We start from the raw sequence: 19,714 nt of genomic DNA, 5'->3' as shown, positions 1-19,714 counted from the left end.
AACTCCATCTGTAACCTTCAATTCCCTCACCCACCTTTCAGTGTTTAAGTAACCTGAAGCTTGGATTCTATCCCCTTCCAGTATTTTCTAGCTATGTATCAGTACATGTCTCTTGGCTGCCTTGCCATTCCCTGGCCATTGTTTTAATTCCATCTCTTACTGTGGTCTCGTTCTCAAGGTTGAGACTGAATCTCCTTCACAGCCTGTTTCTCACACATGCGGCTGCGAATAAGTTTATCTTATGTCAAAAGAAAACAAGCTTGAAAGTGAACATCGTGAATTTCTTCCACGTTGCTCTGGCTTCGGCAGGCATCACGCTCATCTACACTGTTCAAGCTAATTAACCCTTTGCGTCACAATGTCTTCCGCACCTTTCCCTATACTGATCAACGCCATAGCTACACTGACTTTATAATCACTACATGATGCAGAAAATGAGTGCTGACTTCACGTCAATTGATTATAGCAAAGTGGCTCAGACATATGTCTCATGTGAGTCTGGTGAGTGTGGAAGGAAAGCGTTCACGGAAGTACTCTGAATGTTTGGGATTATTGTGGTCCTTTATCTTTTTGGATACATGTCAGATCTGGATTAGAAAACATCGTGAAAAGGTATAAGGTTCCCTCAGCTAACATCTTAGAATGTTTGTTGGAGTTAGTGGTGCCACAGTCCAAATATGGATGGCAGTCCAAAGGTATGCACATGGGTTCACATCTCCATGGTTGGTGCAAATCACCATAGCTGGGCCAGATCAATTGAATAAAATATAACAACAGGAGGGCTTACTAAAGTCCCTGCCCCTCTCTCTGTACATTGTACCTATGTGTCATAAATGTGTCATGGCCACAAGGCATGTTTGACAAGTAACCTGGCTTTGGATGTCTCTCTTGGATGCACATGATGAGACGATTACACTCCATATTTTTTTCTGATCACCAATGACGGGGCATGTTTGCCACCACATGATAGTTAGAGCCAATGTATGTGTGCAGATATGTGTGTAACTGTCACAGGAGACCCATGCTATGTACAAGTTGGCCGTGATATTTCAGATGCAGAATCATCATGTCTGAATGGCTGTCATTTCCTTATTCAGCCTACACATTGTATATGTTTATGAAATTGTTGCTCTGTGCACAGATTTTGGACACATTTCTTCCCTCCATGCCTTACAGGTGGACCGGCACCCTACACTGTGGGAGAGGTGGCGACATTTGACGACCCCAACCACTCCAGTAAGTGTTGATATGTCTGTTATGTGTTGTGTTTGCTGGTTATGGACTCGTGTGTGTTGAACGCATAGCAAGGTGTGATGCGTTGGGCAATCATTTCTCTTGTTCCATGAGTGGGATTTCAGTTTCTCAAATGTTTTGAGTTGGCCAATGCGTATCTAATGGTATTATCTAGGGATTGTAGGCCATTCCTGTAGGCCCCACAGTGAGTACTGGGGTGAGTCATGTGGATGACACTTGTATCAACAAGAGTCGCACTGGAAGTCAGCTCCGATTTAGTCAGCCTGTCAGACCCACATTCTTCAAGATAGGTACAGCAAATTGCTTTCCAATAGACTTCTGCTTCCCTATTTATCAAGGTACTTATGAAACTGTAGGTAGAACTCCTAGCAGCATGTACTTCCACATGTAGTGCTACAAGTATGTGGAACTTGAGTGCATTGGCCTAGGTGTGCATGCTAATCATGATCATGGGTGTTCTTGCAACTCTGTGTCTGATGTAAGTCAGGCCTTACTGGAAGTATATGTTGTGTACCAAGTTCTGCATTTCCTGACATGTGTGGCCCTATGATTGGTCTAGGGTTTGCTGACTCCTCATTGTTGATAGACATTACCTGTGGTGTGTGTGGAGCCAAACTTGTGTGGAGTTTTCTATACACTCCTCGGTGTACATGTTGTTGGAAATTGATAGTTGTTTATCCACCCCCCCACCCTCAAACAGAGGCATGGGTTTGTGAATGGGGTACCTACTACTGATGCTACCAATATGTTACACATACATGTGAATAAGTGACTGTTTGGTAGGAACCTAGTATACACAATCAGGTTTGGCACTTGGTACTATACTGGCAAGTCAAGTTACAACTTGCAGACCATGTGGCTTTAGTTTTGCATTCTGTACACTGACATTTGTAGCCCAGGTCTTGGCGGAGTATATACAGCATGATTGTTAGCTGATAACTGGCATCACTCAGATGGCAAGTCAAAGCCAGTTGTTACCCATCTTGTAGGTTATGGATGTGCTATATGTGATGTGACCTTTGTAGGCTGGCCTGCCATGTACTTCCTCAGGGACATTCAATGATCTGTATTGTGATATGAGCTGTTATAAGTACAGTAGATGTATTGTCTGATTAACTTCTTGTGCCATTTCACACAATGCAGTTACTAATTTAGAATATTTGCATTTGTCTTCACAGCTGCAAACATGACTCCATACCAGGCCTGTGAATTCCACGCCGGGCAATGTGATACCAGCACATCCTGCTGGTGGAGACGGGGTTCAGGAGGATGGCCCATCGATATTGCCATGAACGGGCCTCTGGGACATGGAGGGCCTTCCCACAGGGTGGCTCAACTTTGCCCACCACAGCCACCACCAGCATAACCACCACGTCAAGCCAGGTGGCCCTACCCACAGCTGGGACTGTTATCCCTACTTCTGCTGGACTTCCAGGCCCCATCACTGGTACAGGTGAAGGACAGCCCACTGGCCTTGGCTCCACATACACACAGACCTCCTACACCGGTACCCAGACTGCCCCAGTCTTCCCTGCAGCCTTCCACACCATGGAGCGGAAGATGGACTGTGTGCTGCGCAAGTTAAGCCACCTGAGCCGGGATGTGCGCCACATTAACCGGCGTGTGAAGTCAATCAAGAGGACCCTCCGCAGGGCCAACCTCTAGACTGTTTTTTATATGGACATGATTCCCTCCTCTCTCCTTGTTCTTATAGTTATTGGGCTTAGGGGGCTTAGTGCTAGGTTAGTATAGGCTGTTAGTTTAGTTAGTGTTAGAGGGTGGGGGGTCCTCATTCTTTCTATTTTTACTTATTAAGTGTGTGGGTGGGTGGGTGGAGGGCTATGTTGGGGTTCTTGTGTGTTTAATAAAAAAAATTAAAAAAAATACAAAAACATTTTTACAAAAAAATATATATTTGTTTAGGATAGTATAGTATGTGTTTAGGTTAGTATGTGTTGTCCTCCATGTGTCCCGTCTCATAAGGGGGGTGGATGTTTAGAACGTTTCGTTACATGTGATAAGTAAGTGTAGCTTAGGTTAGTTAGGGACATTTGTGGGTAATGAGAAGTCAGGGTAGATTAGGGTAGGTAAGATTTTTCACTCAGTTTCCTCTTCTGTGATTAGCATTTATAAGTATTTGGTTAACCCTTAACAGTATGTGTTAACTGGTACTTGATCCTGGGGTTGGAATCAGTGTACATGAATTTTGTACCATTACATTTGTGTCCTATGCTACAAACAAATCCCAACTGAGTTGTACGATTGGCAGCTAGCCCAAAGCTACCTTGCAAATTTTCCACCCTTCCTTGCAACCACCAATCACAGTTAATATGGATGACAATGTGTTTCTGTTGATCTACGTCACAAACAGTGCTTCCAGACTTGGTATTGGTGGAACAGTTTTAGGTCTGACTGCAGTGTGATGATCAAGGACACCCTTATAAGATGAGTTCTCGTAGGCACTCTTGTATTCTTGTCTTCATGACTCTCATACGGCATTTGTGACACAGTTCAGCATGATTACCTATTTGGATGTAAACTCAGACACCTTCATTTATGCAGTTTTTGTACTGTTTGCTTAGATTAGTGTGCACTGTTATATGTGTTAGTATTGCATGGTGACAACATTTTGCGGCCACTATTTGATGACTTAAATATCCCTTGAGGAAGCATTGTTGTGCCCAACACAGCATAATGGTGTATGGTTTATCACTTCATCAGATATGTCCCTCAGGATGGGCAGAGTATGATGCAATCATGGGCACTGTGCAGATTTATCTGACTACATTATATCAGGACAGTTGTATTGACAAACTACGTAATTTGACAGTAGGCACATTTCAGTTATCTACTGCACAGTTGATATGTCACATTACCCAGAGACAGATTTGTTGTGTAAGTGCTATTTATTGAAAAGTGCTGTAGTGCTATCTGTACATTGTCCATGATTGTGAGTTCTTTATAGTGACATCTTACACTGTGATCGTACATAAGGGGTTACTGAAATGCTTTTGACATGCTGGGGTTGATGTTTCAGACAGTGCAGAGGGACAGGATTTGCCAATGAGTAGGAGAGAGACAATCACTGGGCAGGCTGACAAGATATACAGTGGTAAGCAGAACAGTCAATAAGTAAAGTTGTTGCAAGACTGGCATGTTACAAAGCGCAGGACCTTGGTAATAGTTGGCCATGTGGCAGGGACTAGTGCTTCCGGGTACTTTTCCTTGTGAATGTGATCTGTTCCATGTCTTCTTCTTCTGATGTGTGTGTTGCCTCCTCTGTTCTTGGTGGTGGTGGTTGTGAAGGGGCAACACACACCTCAGTGTTAGAAGACGTAGAGTCAGACATCCCGGTCGCTGCTAACTGTGAAGGTCTTAAGGGCAGTACTGCAGCAAGGAGAATCTGCTGTTTTTTGAGAATGGCAGCCACATCATGATGGTAGGCAGCCAGGTCGGCCCTGAGGGGTTCAATGTTGCATTCGTGCACACGTTGACAGGATTGCTGTTGTAGGTGTTGGATCAACTGTATTACAGCTGTGTTGATTTCCTTCTGGGTTTTTTGCTGTTCCTGCAAGATAGATGTTAGGGCTTGCGTAGCTGCTGCCTGATCTGCAGATTACATCATGCACGAACGCACCCCCTCAAGGCTGACTGCCATAGTTTGCATCCCCACCCGCACCGCCTTGGCCAGCTCCCGCTGTACTCCAGCTAAAGTTCTCTCAAAGCTGGTGCCAGGGTCGTCTGAGTCCTCAGCTGTATTGGAGCTGGCAGGTCTTACAATTGGGGTGGTGGGTGGATCCTCTGCGATGGCTGCTTGTTCTGAGCTCCTCCTTGTGACTGAAGGTGGGGTCTGGAGGGTTTTAAGGACCTTTTTTATAGTCTACTGGGGAATGTTTATCGGCTCGTCATCCATGTCATCAGGGTAATCTGGGACAGGCATATCCGCAGGAGATCCATCTTCCTCTGCAATGAAACGGTACAATTAGTGTGTCTGTGTTGTGGCATGAGTGATGTGACATGACTGCCTTGTGATGAATTCACATTGTGATCTTGTTTCGTGTTCATTGCTCCAGTCCTTCAGATGGGCATTCTCCCAGGCCTATGGCCCACCTGCATGTCACATGTATGTTATTGAGTTATTAGACTTGACGGCATCATCTCTTCTAGGTGTTGGTTTTTGCCAAATAGAGAATTGCCACCTTCTTGTCCTACTCAAGCCTCCGTCTACATCCATTCTCATGGTGAGACCTTTCACTGGCTGTGGGTGCTCTGATGGCACTGTCAGCACACTTCACAATCTGGACCTGCCCCAATCTCTGATCTTTCACATCCACTTAAATGTATTTAACATGTGGCATATCCAATGCATCGCAATGTTATGACACGATATGGACGTTGGCATTGGTAATGTGTACTGCTGATGTTGGGGAATGTGTGGTACAGTGGATTGACCTGATTGCCGTATCAGTGTCCTATTTACTCTTCTGACTGTGCAAGTGTATTTCAGTGACCAGTTCCATGTGCCCCCCCCAATGCTGTTGTCTGAGCAGTATGACATTTGGGATGTTACATTGTGACCCAGGCACAGGATGGACCCTGACATATGCAGCATGGGTATGTCCTTAGTGCTGTGTAGCTCCTATTGTTGTTTACATTGGCTGACGTTTGCAACAACTATGGGCATTGACATATGACAGTACTGGGGCCTTTGTCTTGTTTCAGGGGATTGTTGAAGTTATCATCCTCAACCCCCTAATTTAGGTGTGTATGATCCATGGGGAGGTTACTGCCATTGGCTACTTGAGCTGCACACAGAGCGGAAGTGGTAGTGGCAACGGTTGTCACTGTTACATTCCAGTTGTCGGTATGGCTAGAGGTTGTTAATAGGGCCCTAGTTAATGTAGGGGGTATGGTGGCTGACGTGTGCTGGGATGTCAGTTTGACGTTGTGGCCTTCCCTCCTGGCGTGGCTTTCCCATTGCTCCATCATTGGCATGACAGCATGCCCCCATGGGACTGTTGTTGGTGTTGTGTAATGGTATTCCCCAGGTCTTTTCAGAACGGGCCATGCCCCCATGCCGTGTCCCTTTACCCATGCCACTCCATGTATAAGATGACTTCCATGCATTTTGTGGTCGGTATCCCCCCCTGCTAACAGTTGACATTATTGCATTATAATTCTCCATGCGACTTACCCTGCATGTGCGTTGTCTCCTGGTAGTCTGCGCTGTCCTGTCCTTGAATCCCTGTGACTATCTCCTCCATGTGGTCCAGGGCCCCCTGGTGTGCTGGACTCCCACCTCCAGTCTGCAGTGCTGCCTTCCTATTCCTGGCCATCTTTTCCTTGGTCCTGCGCTTGCAGTCATGCCAGCGTTTCTTGCACTCAATGACTGTTCTGCGTACTTCTGCCACACTGTTAATCTTGTTGACAATTTGTTGCCATATAGCCTCTCTCCTACTGATTGGCAACTTTGAGGTGACAAACAGTTGGTGCTGGTGTTCCGTCACCTCTTTAATCAGAATTTCCTGCTCCTCTGCACTGAAGCGGCACTTTCTTTTCTTCTTATAAGTGTCCTGGTTCTTGTGTGGGTCCTCCTGGTTGGTTCCTGGTCTGGTGTCATCATCCTGGGGTCAGCGTCGGCGCAGTTTTGCGTCAAAAAGTATAAATATGGCCCTAAGTATCTAACGCACAATAAGGGGCATATTTATACTCTGTTTGCACCGCATTAGTGTAATTTTTTTTTCTTTACTCTAATTCGGTGCAAAACTAACTCCATATTTATACTTTGGGGCTAGACCCCTCTAGCGCCAAATTTATGGAGTTAAAGTAATTTTTTGAAAGTGGAGACCTACCTTGCCTTAATGAGATGCAAGGTAGGCGTTTCCGTGCGAAAAATGACTCTATGGCCTTAACGCCATATTTAGGGGCATATGTATACTCTGCAGCATATTTATACTCTGGTTGCACCGAATTAGCGTAATTTTTTTACTCTAATTCGGTGCAAATCTAACTCCATATTTATACTTCGGTGCTAGACCCGTCTAGCACCAAGGCCCTGATTTATACTTTTTTTGCGCCGCATTAACGTAATTTTTTTATCAAAAGTGGCACAAACTTACAAAATATTGGCCCTTATTTATACTTTTTGCTGCTAAACTGCACTAACTCAGTTTTGCACCAAAAAGTTTAGCACCGGCTTGCACCATTCTATAAATATGGTGCCCGGCTGGTGCACAGAAATGGTGCAAGCCGGTGCTAAACTTTTTGTCTAAATCTAGGTGCTTCCAAAACCCGGAAAACACCGGGCTGGCCCAGCTTGCTTTGCCATATGCAATCTGCCTCATCTTCAGCTGCAGTATAAAATCCTGTGTTTGGCTTGGTTGGCAGTTCTGGCCGCACTGGTTTCAAGTGTGAAAGGAAGAGGGGAATTGGGTCCCTGATGGGATAGTAAGGCTAAGCTGTCAGGGGACGGTTAGTCAAAAAAACAACTGACTACAAAAAGTCAGTAGCAACTGTAAAGGGAATCCATCTAACCTGTGATTTTGCCAACGGTACTGCCAATGAGACCTATAATGGAGGTACTGCTACTAAAATGGCCATTTCAAGTCTCCATCAAACATCAGAAGGGCCCTCAGGCCGGAAGATGCTAGGGAGTCCAGAACGGCCTTCAGCAAACGCCACAAGTGCCTCAATCTTGCAGAGTGTGGGAGATGGATCAAATAACAAACTAAATACACTAAACAACATTGTTCCTGCAGATAAGACTCATAATTGTCCATCATCAGATAAGTCACAGATAGATGACGAAGCAGAGGATGGGGCAGAATTTGCTGATATAACACCAGTAGAATGGAATGAGCTCTTGACCTCCTACACATCTGGAAAGGACAACAACAGTAAAATAACTGCTCTAACTACAGCCAGCATGGGCACAGCTGACTTACACAACACACCTAGGTGCCACTCCCCCAGCATTGTAAACACGTCTCCAGATCAGCCTGTCAGTGGTACTTGGCCAGCATGTTGAAAACCATTCAATCAATGACTGACGCCCTAAAATACCATTCACTAAAAATGGATGTTCGCATTGAGGTGCTGAACAGTGTAGAAGCTCATGTGGCTGGATTTGACCAGAGAATTGCAGAATTAAATAATCCAATCAAGAGAGTTCAGAGCAAACTACAGAACTCACTCCAAGATGCACCTGTTCACCAGTCCTGAAAAAATTAAGCTCTCTACCCAAGGTACTAGGTTAGGTATTAGTGGAATTGAAAGCCTATGAGACACCATTTATAATAAAGGAACTAAATCAGGGAGAAGTAATTGGAGCTCCGCTTGTCAAGCTGATGGGCAACGAGAAAAGAGACATCATCCTGGGTGCATTCAATGTAAAAAATGAACCAAACCTGGGAGAAGGAAGCAGTGCTTCACACAACAAGTCCATGGGGAGTGAACAAGGAGATGTAATCTCGGGTGGCCATGATCATCCTTCCCCCACCAGTTGGCCTTGTTCCCGGAGATGCACCCCGTCCAGTGAATGAAACCTCTGTAGGTACCATGGTGATATTCAAAATATAACTAACACAAGGGCAGTCTGCAAAAAAGGGTGAGCCCGAGCCAAGGCAACTGCGAAAAAAGGGGAATGACTGCTTTATTGCCACAACAGGGAACCAAACCAGATCTAAAAGGAGCCAAAAATGGAAATCACATAAAAAAGCTATCCAAAAAAACATGGTTACAGTCATATGCTTTCTTCGACCAACTTGGCTGAAGAGCAAGTAATTCTTGTAACAAGCCACATTCTTAAGAAGACCCAGCTCAGTAGGGTCTGTGGATCAGCCTGCCGACCACACTATTATGTCTCACTCAACTAATGTTTTTCAGGCTGGATCGCCTAAAAATGAGAGTCTCCTCCCAGATCTAAACTGCAATCAGGAAAGGATAGTCATCACCCTATGTCAGAATCAAGGAACCTCCATCAGAGGGGCAGGGTACATCTGGAGCAATAAATTGCCAGTTGTGGGCATCTAAAGCTGAAAGCTCTGCTGTATTCTGAGAGATGCCAGAAAAGTTCAGTCTGGGAGTGACACAATTGTCTGGCCCTCATGCACAAGGGGCTCCATTAGACTCAGAGCTCAGACAATTTGCTAGGGAGAGCACCTCTGAACAGAGTAATATCGACCCACACAAGACAGACTTTGCCCACACCCTCGGCAGGGAGGTAATGGAAAGCAGTTCAACAAAGCTGGTCAAATGCTCTCCTGATGACAACATTGAACAGTACATCTCCAACATACATGGCGGTATTATTCACAAAGGACAGGACAACAGAGCTGCCATGAACAACCTAAAAAATGGGTTGCCACATGTAACTATGTTTCACCCAATATACTGTTTGCTTTGGAATGAAGACATCCTAAACCATGGGAGCATACTCAGATTGTTAAGGCTGATCCCTGGTCTAACTGATGTCACCTCAGCCAAGATTGAGTGAGTGGAATTCTGTGACTCAGTGACTGGGCAAGGCAGTGAATCAACTAAAGTCACCTGGAGATCTTCCAAAATAGCCTAGGCAGTCCTCAATAAAAGTAAACAATTCAAGGCCTGGGGGATTACTTCGGAGGCCTTCTCAGAGCCGAGCTCTCTATACCCCTTGAAGCGACACAAAGGCACTCAGACTAAGAAACCACGGCTATAATCTGATCCCCATTTGGTAATTAGGGGCGCCAAAGGGTCCTCGTTAACTCATCCTCTGAATGTTTTAGGTCTGGATCCATTTTCAGCTCCAATAATCCAGCAGGGTAGTGACCATCTGAGAGGCAATCGGGGGTGCATCATCAAAACAATCTACCAACAGCAACTAACAAAGTGAACTTTTGGCTTGGAAAGCCCAGAAGTTGCCGATTCTGAGACTTTGTTCATGAAATATCCACACACAAAAGACAAGCTTGGTGACCCAGATACACTAAACTATCTACAAAGTTTTACAGTGATCGGTCTGCAGGAAACATGAGTCCTAGAACCAATATCAATCCCAGTTTATTCGCACTCCCTGTTACCGGATGTCAAGGAAGGAAAATTCGGTTGAGGTAAAGGCAGCCTCGGTATTTACTTGTCAACCACCATAAAGGTTAATCACAATGTGTTAATAACTGAACATGACAAATTCTTAACTGCATATAACTTTTCCAATTGCGGGAAAGCAGAAAGGAATCATCCTTATTAACATCTATGTGCCACCAAGGTAGAAGGAACAGGAGGAGTTGTCAAACAAACTAGTGGGAAGGTCATTCTAAGGTCTGCCATTAATAATAACATGGGGCTTCAACATGAACTTATTTGGTCAATCTGAAAGCAACAAAGTCATCGAAGCCCCGGAACAATAGTGAACTATACCCAAACATTTTCAAATCAACTCAGAGAGGAGGAATTCAATGGGCCTAACCTTGTTAGAGATGTTAGAGCACCTAGGACTAAGGGTCCTAAATGTTTGCTTTAGAGGAACATTCTACCTTCACTGTTGTTCCATTCAACAAAGGAAGACTCATTAATTCACTACACACTGGTTTCCCTACCTCTTTTACAGATGATCCGCTCCTTTAAAATGTGGCAAAGATTGGAAAATGACCACCTTCAACAGGAACTGGAATTCAACAATTTACTGTGAATAAGCGCACAGTAGAACTGGCTGAATCCAAATAGACATGCCACCTAAAAAGGATCTAATCGTCCTGCTACACTGTTAGTATTCTGGCCCAGGAGGCTGATCACCATGTGCAAAACTCACTACAAATTTCAGGCTCAGAAAAAGAACAATGGGAAGCGTTAATTAAAACTTGCACAATACAGTTTGCCAAAACAGTTAGCCCACATAGGGGGCACCTCAACATCATCCCCCAGGCTAACTAAAAATTGTTCATTATGGATGACTTAAGACAACTAAAGAAGGTCAACCAAGCATTTTGATAAGTTTGCCGCTCTTCAACCAAAAAAGAAACATTGCAAAATTGAGGTCAACCAAAAGGGATTTCAAGCAAGCAATAAGGGGCGTTAGGAAGCAAGAAAAACAATTTATTCTGGGCAAAACGTATCTTGGACGTGATGCATAAGAATGGGAGTATGTTATGGAAAATGGTAAATGCTTTAAAAAATTCTGTCAGTACTAAGTCAGAATCGTGTATACTGGAGGAAGATTGGGTTACTTTCCTACTTGGGTAATTTCAACTCGTATGATGGTGCACAAATAACCACAAATAATCAATGCTCAGCAGTGCTGGAACGCAAATTAGGGCCAGACTAAAAAATGAAGTTGGAGGTGAGTCGCAATTATAATGTCACTACTGCTGCTGTTCGTTGACAGTTATTAAACGGGAGAAATACAGGGGCTCTAAGCAATAAAATTGGCCCAAACTTAAGGTGTCACTCTTTAAAGATACACTTGCAGGTGATCCTATTCCAGATTCCTGGCGAGGATCGATAATCTGAAAAAATCTGACACACAGAATTACCGGCTGATAGCTCTGATAGACAATAAAGCAAAGTATTATGCTGGGGTCCTTCTTGAACTCGGTAATTGGGCCACCTGGCATTCCATAATCCCCCAAATCAAAGTGGGTTTACAAGCAAGTGGGGCCTCATACAAACATCATGGCTTTATCTTTAATACTTGACTCTTCAAAGACCTCCAAACTACCACTCTATGGGGGTTATTCCAACCTTGGCGGTCGGTGTTAAAGCGGCGGCTAAACCGCCAACAATCTGGTGGTAAAAAAAATGGAATTCCGACCCTGGCGGAAACCGCCAACACAGACCGCCACTTCAACACACCGCCCGCCACGGCGGGACAAACAAACAGCGAGGCGGTCACCGCCAACAGACAGGTGAGAGTCAATGTACCGGCCACCCCATCACAACCTACCAATCCGCCACCTTTTCTGGAGCGGTAGCCCCGCCGATAAAAACACGGCGGAAACAGCCATTTCGAACGGAAAAACGCTCACCTCCATACACCCCACGAGGAATCTGGACAGCATGGAACCTGAACTCCACATCCTCCCAGCGATTGTCTTCCTGCTCCTCTACCAGGAGCACGAACGCCGGCGCAGAAGACAACGGTGAGTACTGCACCTACGACACAGGGGAGGGGGGAGGGGAAAAATTACGGGGACACACATACGTGACACACCCACCCCCACCCTCACCCACTACAACACACACATCAATGCATAGCAACAACTCAGAGTTACACCCCCCAAAGCCCCCGGAAGAATGCAAAGACAAAAGAAAATGATTCTAAACATTGGAATATGTTGTATCACTGGCTTAAAAATATATCACACATCTAAAACCTTTATATACATACATTTTAAAGTCCGATCATTGTAGCAGGCATTGTCCGTGGACCACTGGGCCCAAATCACATGGGCAAAGTCCACACAGGATACCTGACTCCAACAGAGAGAACACTGCAGGGGCATCAGATAGCAAAACTACAGGCACCTCAGGGGGAAGGGAAGGGGGGGCACCTCAGCCAGATGAGTCCACGACGCCAGATCCACGAGGGGCCTCCATGGCCACTGTTCCATCCTGGGGAGTGCAAAGCCACAGTCTCTCAAGTCTCTACAGTGGGTGGTTTGCCCACTGTTACATCCTGGGGAGTGCAAAGCCACAGTCTCTCCAGTCTCTACATTGGGTGGTTTGCCCACTGTTACATCCTGGGGAGTGCAAAGCCACAGTCTCTCAAGTCTCTACAGTGGGTGGGTTGCCCACTGTTCCATCCTGGGGAGTGCAAAGCCACAGTCTCTCAAGTCTCTACAGTGGGTGGTTTTCCCACTGTTCCATCCTGGGGAGTGCAAAGCCACAGTCTCTCAAGTGGATAACAGTCTCCACTGGTTCTGGAGGGGGACTGGTGCCCAGAGTGCCTTGTGCAGCCCTGCCCGACACAGATGCGGGCCTGCCCCTTCCGCCAATGGGCCAGCGGTGCTTGAGACGGCCTTGCCCTGTTCAGCGGTGCTTGAGACGGCGGTGCCCTGTTCAGCGGTGCTTGAGACGGCGGTGCCCTGTTCAGCGGTGCTTGAGATGGCGGTGCCCTGTTCAGCGGTGCTTGAGATGAAGGGCCCAGTTCAGCGGTGCTTGAGATGAAGGGCCCAGTTCAGCGGTGCATCGGATGAGCTCAGCGGATCCGGCCATGGCATGGAGGTCATTCGCCACCTGACCTGTGGCTGGCGGTGCCTTCCTGCCCATCTGTCGTGTGGCTGGCGGGGCCCTCCTGGGCTGCAGTACCGAGCCTGTGGATGTCCTCCTGCCCACCTGGGATGGGGCTGGCGGGGCCCTCCTGGCCAGCTGGGCTGTTGGCGGACTTGTCGGGCGTGCTGCCCTTCCCAGCCTTCCCTGTTCGCCTGTGGCCCTTCCCCACCTTTGGCGGTGTGCCAGGTGGCACCACACTTCCTGCCGGAGCCATGGTAGGGATTTTGGTCCCTGGTGTCTTCGGCCTCTCGCGCCGGCCACTGACAATCTTCGGATGTTTTACCGGGGGTGGGCTGGCTGTGCCTTGGCTCCTTACTGAACTGGCTGCCCTTGAGGGTGGGGGACTCCATAGTCCATGGCACACTGTCTTTACAGGTCCCGCTTTTGTGGTGGCTGAGGTGCTGACTGGAGTCCTAGGAGATGGACGGGGTGGGGGAGTTGTTGGAAAGAGGTCAAGTTTGGAAAGGAAAAGCATTTTAGGAACAGAGGGACGGGTAGGTGTAGTGGGCATGGGAGTGGAAGAAGAGGTTGTGGTTGTAGGAGTTTTCAGTCTGGTGTCTTTGGGTGCAGGTCCTTGGGGTGGAGGCTGTCGTGAGGTGGATGGCTGTTGGGTGGGTGGCTGCCTGCGTTTGTGTAGCTTGGAAGAGGGGGTCACAGACACAGTGGGAGAGGACACAGGGGACGTGTAAATGGTAGTGGGGGTGGTGACTGCACGTGTGCGGGGGGTTCTGGTGGGTGTGCTGGTGATGGACGTAGTGGCTGAAGATGTTGTGCATGCAGGTGTGAGTGGAGACGTGACAGGGAGGGAGGAGGGAGACGAGGAGGAGGGGGACACAGTGGAGGCAGTGGGTGTTGGTATGTCTGTATGTGGATGTTGCTTGTGTGAATGCTTGTGTGATGTGTGGTGCTTATGTCTGGATGAGCTTCCCTTGGGTGTTGAGGTGTGTGCAGGCTGGTCTGATGGTGTTTCTGGGATAGGCAGAGGTACAGGTGATAGGGTATGGGTGGAGGAAGTTGGAGGGGGGAGGCTAGAGACAGGGACAATTGCTGCCATCAGTGCTGAGGCCAGAGTGTTGAACGATCGCTGATGGGCAGCCTGACCAGAATGAATGCCCTCCAGGTATGCATTACTCTGGTGCACCTCCCTTTCTACACCCTGGATGGCATTCAAAAGGGTAGACTGCCCGACAATGAGCGTCCTCAGAAGGTCAATGACCTCCTCACTGAGGGCAGCAGGGGTGACAGGGGCAGGGCCTGAGGTGCCTGGGGCGAAGGAGATGCCCACCTTCCTGGGTGAGCGGGCACGGGCCACACGCTGAGGGGCTGCTGGGAGGGCGGTGCTGGTGCGCTGGGTGGCGGCTGTACCTGTTGGTGCGGGGGGCATGGATGTTGCCGCCACCACAAGGGAGCTCCCTTCAGAGGAAGAGTCCGTGTCACTAATGTCTGCACGAGTCCCCGCTGTGGAGCTCCCCTCGCCCTCCGTCCCACTGGTGTATTCGGAATCCGTTGCATGGCCATCCAGGGCCATGTGGGATGCAGCTCCCTCGTGCTCCGATACCACTTCTCCTCCGCCTGATGATGCCAATGCACACATGAACAGGAAGACCACAAAAAAGGGGGGGGAGAAATAAAGACATGTTGAGTGCATGCATTGGCGACACCGTTGGCGGAGAGGAGAGACACAGAAGCCCCATGCACTACGCCACGCACATGGGGTCCACTACTCAATCCGTGGGACATGGCCTACAAGCCTATGGACGACAACTGCACACATAGATGACACAGGGCCATGGATAACTGTACTTGGCACCCTACAGAGGTGGGGGGCGGGGGCACCGGGCCATGCCTTACGGAGGGGCCTAGCCTACAGAAATCACCCTGGCCTAGGGATACCCACAGCCCTCCTCCCCACCCAGACACCTCCACTGCGCGCAAAGTCAGTAGAATGAGGTTGTACTCACCCCCTTGTGTCTGCTGTGATGTCCTCACACGCCCATCCAAATCGGGGTAGGCCACCGCCAGGATCCGGGACATCAGGGGGGTCAAAGTATGACTGGCACCCCTCCCACGTTGGGAGGCCATCCCCAGCTGAGCCTCCGCCGTCTTCCTGCTCCAGCGTCGGATGTCCTCCCATCTCTTCTGGCAGTGGGTGCCCCGTCTGTGGTGGACCCCCAGGGCCCGGACGTCCTTGGCGATGGCACGCCAAATGTCTATCTTCTGGTGGGCGCTGACCTATGTGAAATGTACAGGGGGAGAAAAAGAGTCATCACCTTCTGCACCCTCAATGTGAGTGGCCCCCATCCCTACCCTTGCCATGTGGCACATCCTGTCATCCATCGTCTGATGCATGCCTCATTCGCTCCCCTCCCCACCATCTTTCATCCACCCGACTCAACACAGGCATTGGCCACAAAGCATGGTCCCAGTGTACTTACCTGTTGGTCTGGAGGACCGTAGAGTAGCGCATACTGGGGGAGGACTCCATCCACGAGTTTCTCCAATTCCTGAGCAGTGAAGGCAGGGGCCCTTTCCCCAGTCGCATGAGCCATTGTCTCTTCCAGACCGAGGTCACAGCAGCACTTGCACTGTAGGTCCTCTCCTGTGGAAGATCAGGTATTGAGTGATTAAGCAGATAGAAAATGGCGGTCACGCCCGCGGCGGTGTGTACCACGGCGGTGCGTACTGCGACCGCCGGCGCACATCGTCATTGGCTCCTGAGACCCATAGGGTTCAATGTTAACCAATGCTGCTTTGCGCCGTGGTCTTCGACCGCCTACCGCTGCGGTGTGCCACGCCAGCGCATTGACCTCACATCCCATTGTCACACTTCACAGGTCAGGCAGCCGCCATTTCAAGGGCCCATATGGCTTACTTTTAACTGCGTCACACATACCTAGGCCTTGCATCAACACTCCTACAAACCATTCAATGCATTGGGAATTGTGTTTTGTGCAAACTGTGGTTACGTACCTGTGGGCTGATTGACTCTGTGCTCGCTGTTGTCCTTCATAGGCACCGTCCGCTGGCACATGCGAGGAGATGGAGGAATCTTCCCGTGTACAGACCGCTGGTAGACCTGTCGACAATGGAGGAAAGACATGTCATACTGACATACAGGCTTGACCGAGCCACTATTCAGGAACTGTGTGCCCAGCTGGAGCCAGACCTGATGTCACCCATCCGCCAACCCACAGGGATCCCACCTCTAGTGCAGGTGCTGTCAGTACTCCATTTCTTTGCAAGTGGGTCATTTCAAACAACAGTGGCCATATCATCAGGGATGTCCCAGCCTATGTTTTCCAAGGTGTTGTCCAGAGTGTTGTCTGCCCTTCTGAAATACATGCGGAGCTACATTGTTTTCCCTGAGATGGAGGATTTGCCTACAGTGAAAGGTGATTTCTATGCCCTTGGACATATCCCCAACATCATAGGTGCCATTGATGGGACCCATGTGGCTTTAGTACCCCCCAGCAGGAGTGAACAAGTGTACAGAAACAGAAAGAGTTATCATTCGATGAATGTACAGATTGTGTGTTCGGCAGACCAGTACATCTCCCATGTTAATGCCAAGATCCCTGGATCAGTGCATGACGCCTACATCATGCGGAATAGCAGCATCCCTTACGTGATGGGTCAACTCCAGAAGCACCGTGTGTGGCTAATTGGTGACTCTGGTTACCCCAACCTGTCATGGCTACTGACCCCAGTGAGGAATCCCCAGACAAGGGCAGAGGAACGGTACAATGAGGACCATGGGCGAAGTAGGAGGGTGATCGAGCGGACCTTCGGCCTTCTGAAGGCCAGGTTCCGCTGCCTCCATATGACAGGTGGATCCCTAATGTACTCACCAAAGAAGGTGTGCCAGATCATCGTGGCCTGCTGTATGCTTCACAACCTGGCTTTGCGACGCCAGGTGCCTTTTCTGCAGGAGGATGGTCCAGATGGGGGTGTTGTAGCAGCTGTGGAGCCTGTGGAGAGTGAAGAAGAGGAAGCCGAAGAGGATGACATAGACAACAGGAACACAGTAATACAGCAGTATTTTCAATGACACACAGGTAAGAGCCCAACCTGTCATATTACATATACTTAACCCCTACTACCTCTCCACTGTCTGACCTTTTCCCCCTGTGTATGGTAACTGAGTTGTGACTTTCCCTTCCAATTTCAGAGATGTGGGCCATACTGCGTGACATCTGCTTTGTTTCCCCATGGACTACAGCTGTGTGACAGTGGTATGTTGGCATCACAATGTAAATATGCATTTTGGGACGCATTAGTACAAAATCACAGGCAGTGTCACGACTCACGTGCTGCTGGCGCCTGGAAACCGCAGATCTAGTGGCGTAGGTCTTGAGGGTTCGGCTTTGGCCCAGAAAGGGGCGACTCTTTCTAGTAGCCACAGTGCTGCAGGCAGTGAACGCCAAGAACAGACCGTGCCCTTTAGAATTAGTGCCAGAGGGAAAAAACCCCAATAAAGGGGAAAAAACCTCCAAAAAATGGATTCCTGAAACGAAAACAAAACCAGGAATCAAACAGGAACAAAATGCAGGTAAATGCAAAATTGAAAAGATTCAGAACCGAAGGCTAAGAATCAGGAGCGAAGACACAATCTGAGCAGAAAGTGATGCAGCGCAAGGAAAGGGAGAAAACAGAGCCCTTACATACCAAGAAACAGGAAGTGACCAACAGGAAGTAAAAAGACACCATTTTAGATAGGGAAAAAGTACATAGGATAGAATAGAACAGGAACCATAGAAAATAGGGACCAAGGAATGCTGGGAAGAAAAAAGGTAACATGGGAAGGGGGAAAGACATAAAGAAAGGACAGAAAATGCCTCGAAAAAGTAAAGAAGAAAAAGAAGAAGAAAGAAAAAGAAACAGGTAAGGAGGGGTCAGGGGAGAACAGGGACACCACAGAAGGCAGAGCGAGGCCCAAAATAATATCTGGGGCCTCGCGCTGTACAAAGAAGACTCGGGGCGCGCCGCGTCCTGAGAACGCGCTGCGCGGCGCAACAGTAGGTCCCCCCCCCGAAGGTCCAGGTTTGAAGGGAAACAAACGATGAAAACGAGAAATCAAAAGAGGGGCGTGAACAGAAGAAGCATCTTCCCAAGAGCATTCACTAAGAGGATAACCCTTCCAGTGAATCAAATACTGAAGACGCCGGTGAAAAAGGCGAGAGTCACAAATTTCTTGAACCTCATATTCAGGGACATCATTCACCAACACAGGAGGAGGACAAGGAAACTGACGAGAGAAAGGATCAGGGACATAAGGTTTGAGTTGGGATACATGAAAGACCGGATGAATTTTCCAAGTATGAGGCAAGCGAAGACGAACAGTGACAGGATTGAGCAACTGAAGAATACGAAAAGGCCCATAATAGCGAGGCGTGAACTTATTCAGAGAAAGACGAGAGGGCAAGAATTTGGAAGAAAGCCAGACTTTATCCTGAGGGTGATAATCAGGAGTGGGTCCACGTTTCTTATCAGCGATCTTCTTCATATACCTCTTAGTGTGCAATAAATTAGATCTAATGAGCTTATGGAGTTGCAGGAGAGGTTTGGAAAAAGATGTAATGGCAGGCAGAGGAGAGGTAGATTGAGGAGCAGTAGGAAAAGAGGTCGGATGATAGCCATAGGAACAGAAAAAGGGAGTGACCTTGGAGGCACTATGGACAGAATTGTTGTAGGAATATTCAGCAATAGGAAGATAAGTGTTCCAGTTGCTTTGGGTGGAATTACAAAAACAACAAAGGTATTGTTCTAGTCCTTGATTCAAACGCTCAGTTTGTCCATTGGTCTGAGGATGGAAACCGGATGATAGTGCTATATTGATATTCAGTGTCTTGCAAAAATGTTTCCAAAACCGGGAAATATACTGGGGACCCCTGTCAGACACAATGGTATGTGGAAGTCCATGGAGACGGAAAATATGGTCGATAAATATCTGGCTCAATTCTTGGGATGTTGGTAATTTCTTTAGAGCAGTAAAGTGGGCCATCTTAGTGAAAGAATCAACAGTGACCATGATAACCTGGTTTCCAGCTGATGGCGGAAGTGAACACATAAAGTCAGTGGAAATAGTATGCCATGGCGTTGGTGGAACTGGCAAAGGCTGTAGTAATCCTGCAGGTCTGCTACGGGGAATCTTGACTTGGGCACATATGGGACAAGCCTGAACATATCTTTCGACATCTGATTTCCAGGTAGGCCA

Source organism: Pleurodeles waltl, chromosome 3_1 (assembly GCF_031143425.1).
Source record: "Pleurodeles waltl isolate 20211129_DDA chromosome 3_1, aPleWal1.hap1.20221129, whole genome shotgun sequence".
NCBI classification, from domain to species: domain Eukaryota; kingdom Metazoa; phylum Chordata; class Amphibia; order Caudata; family Salamandridae; genus Pleurodeles; species Pleurodeles waltl.
The sequence above is the reverse complement of the archived record's forward strand: the minus strand, read 5'-3'. Positions refer to the sequence as shown.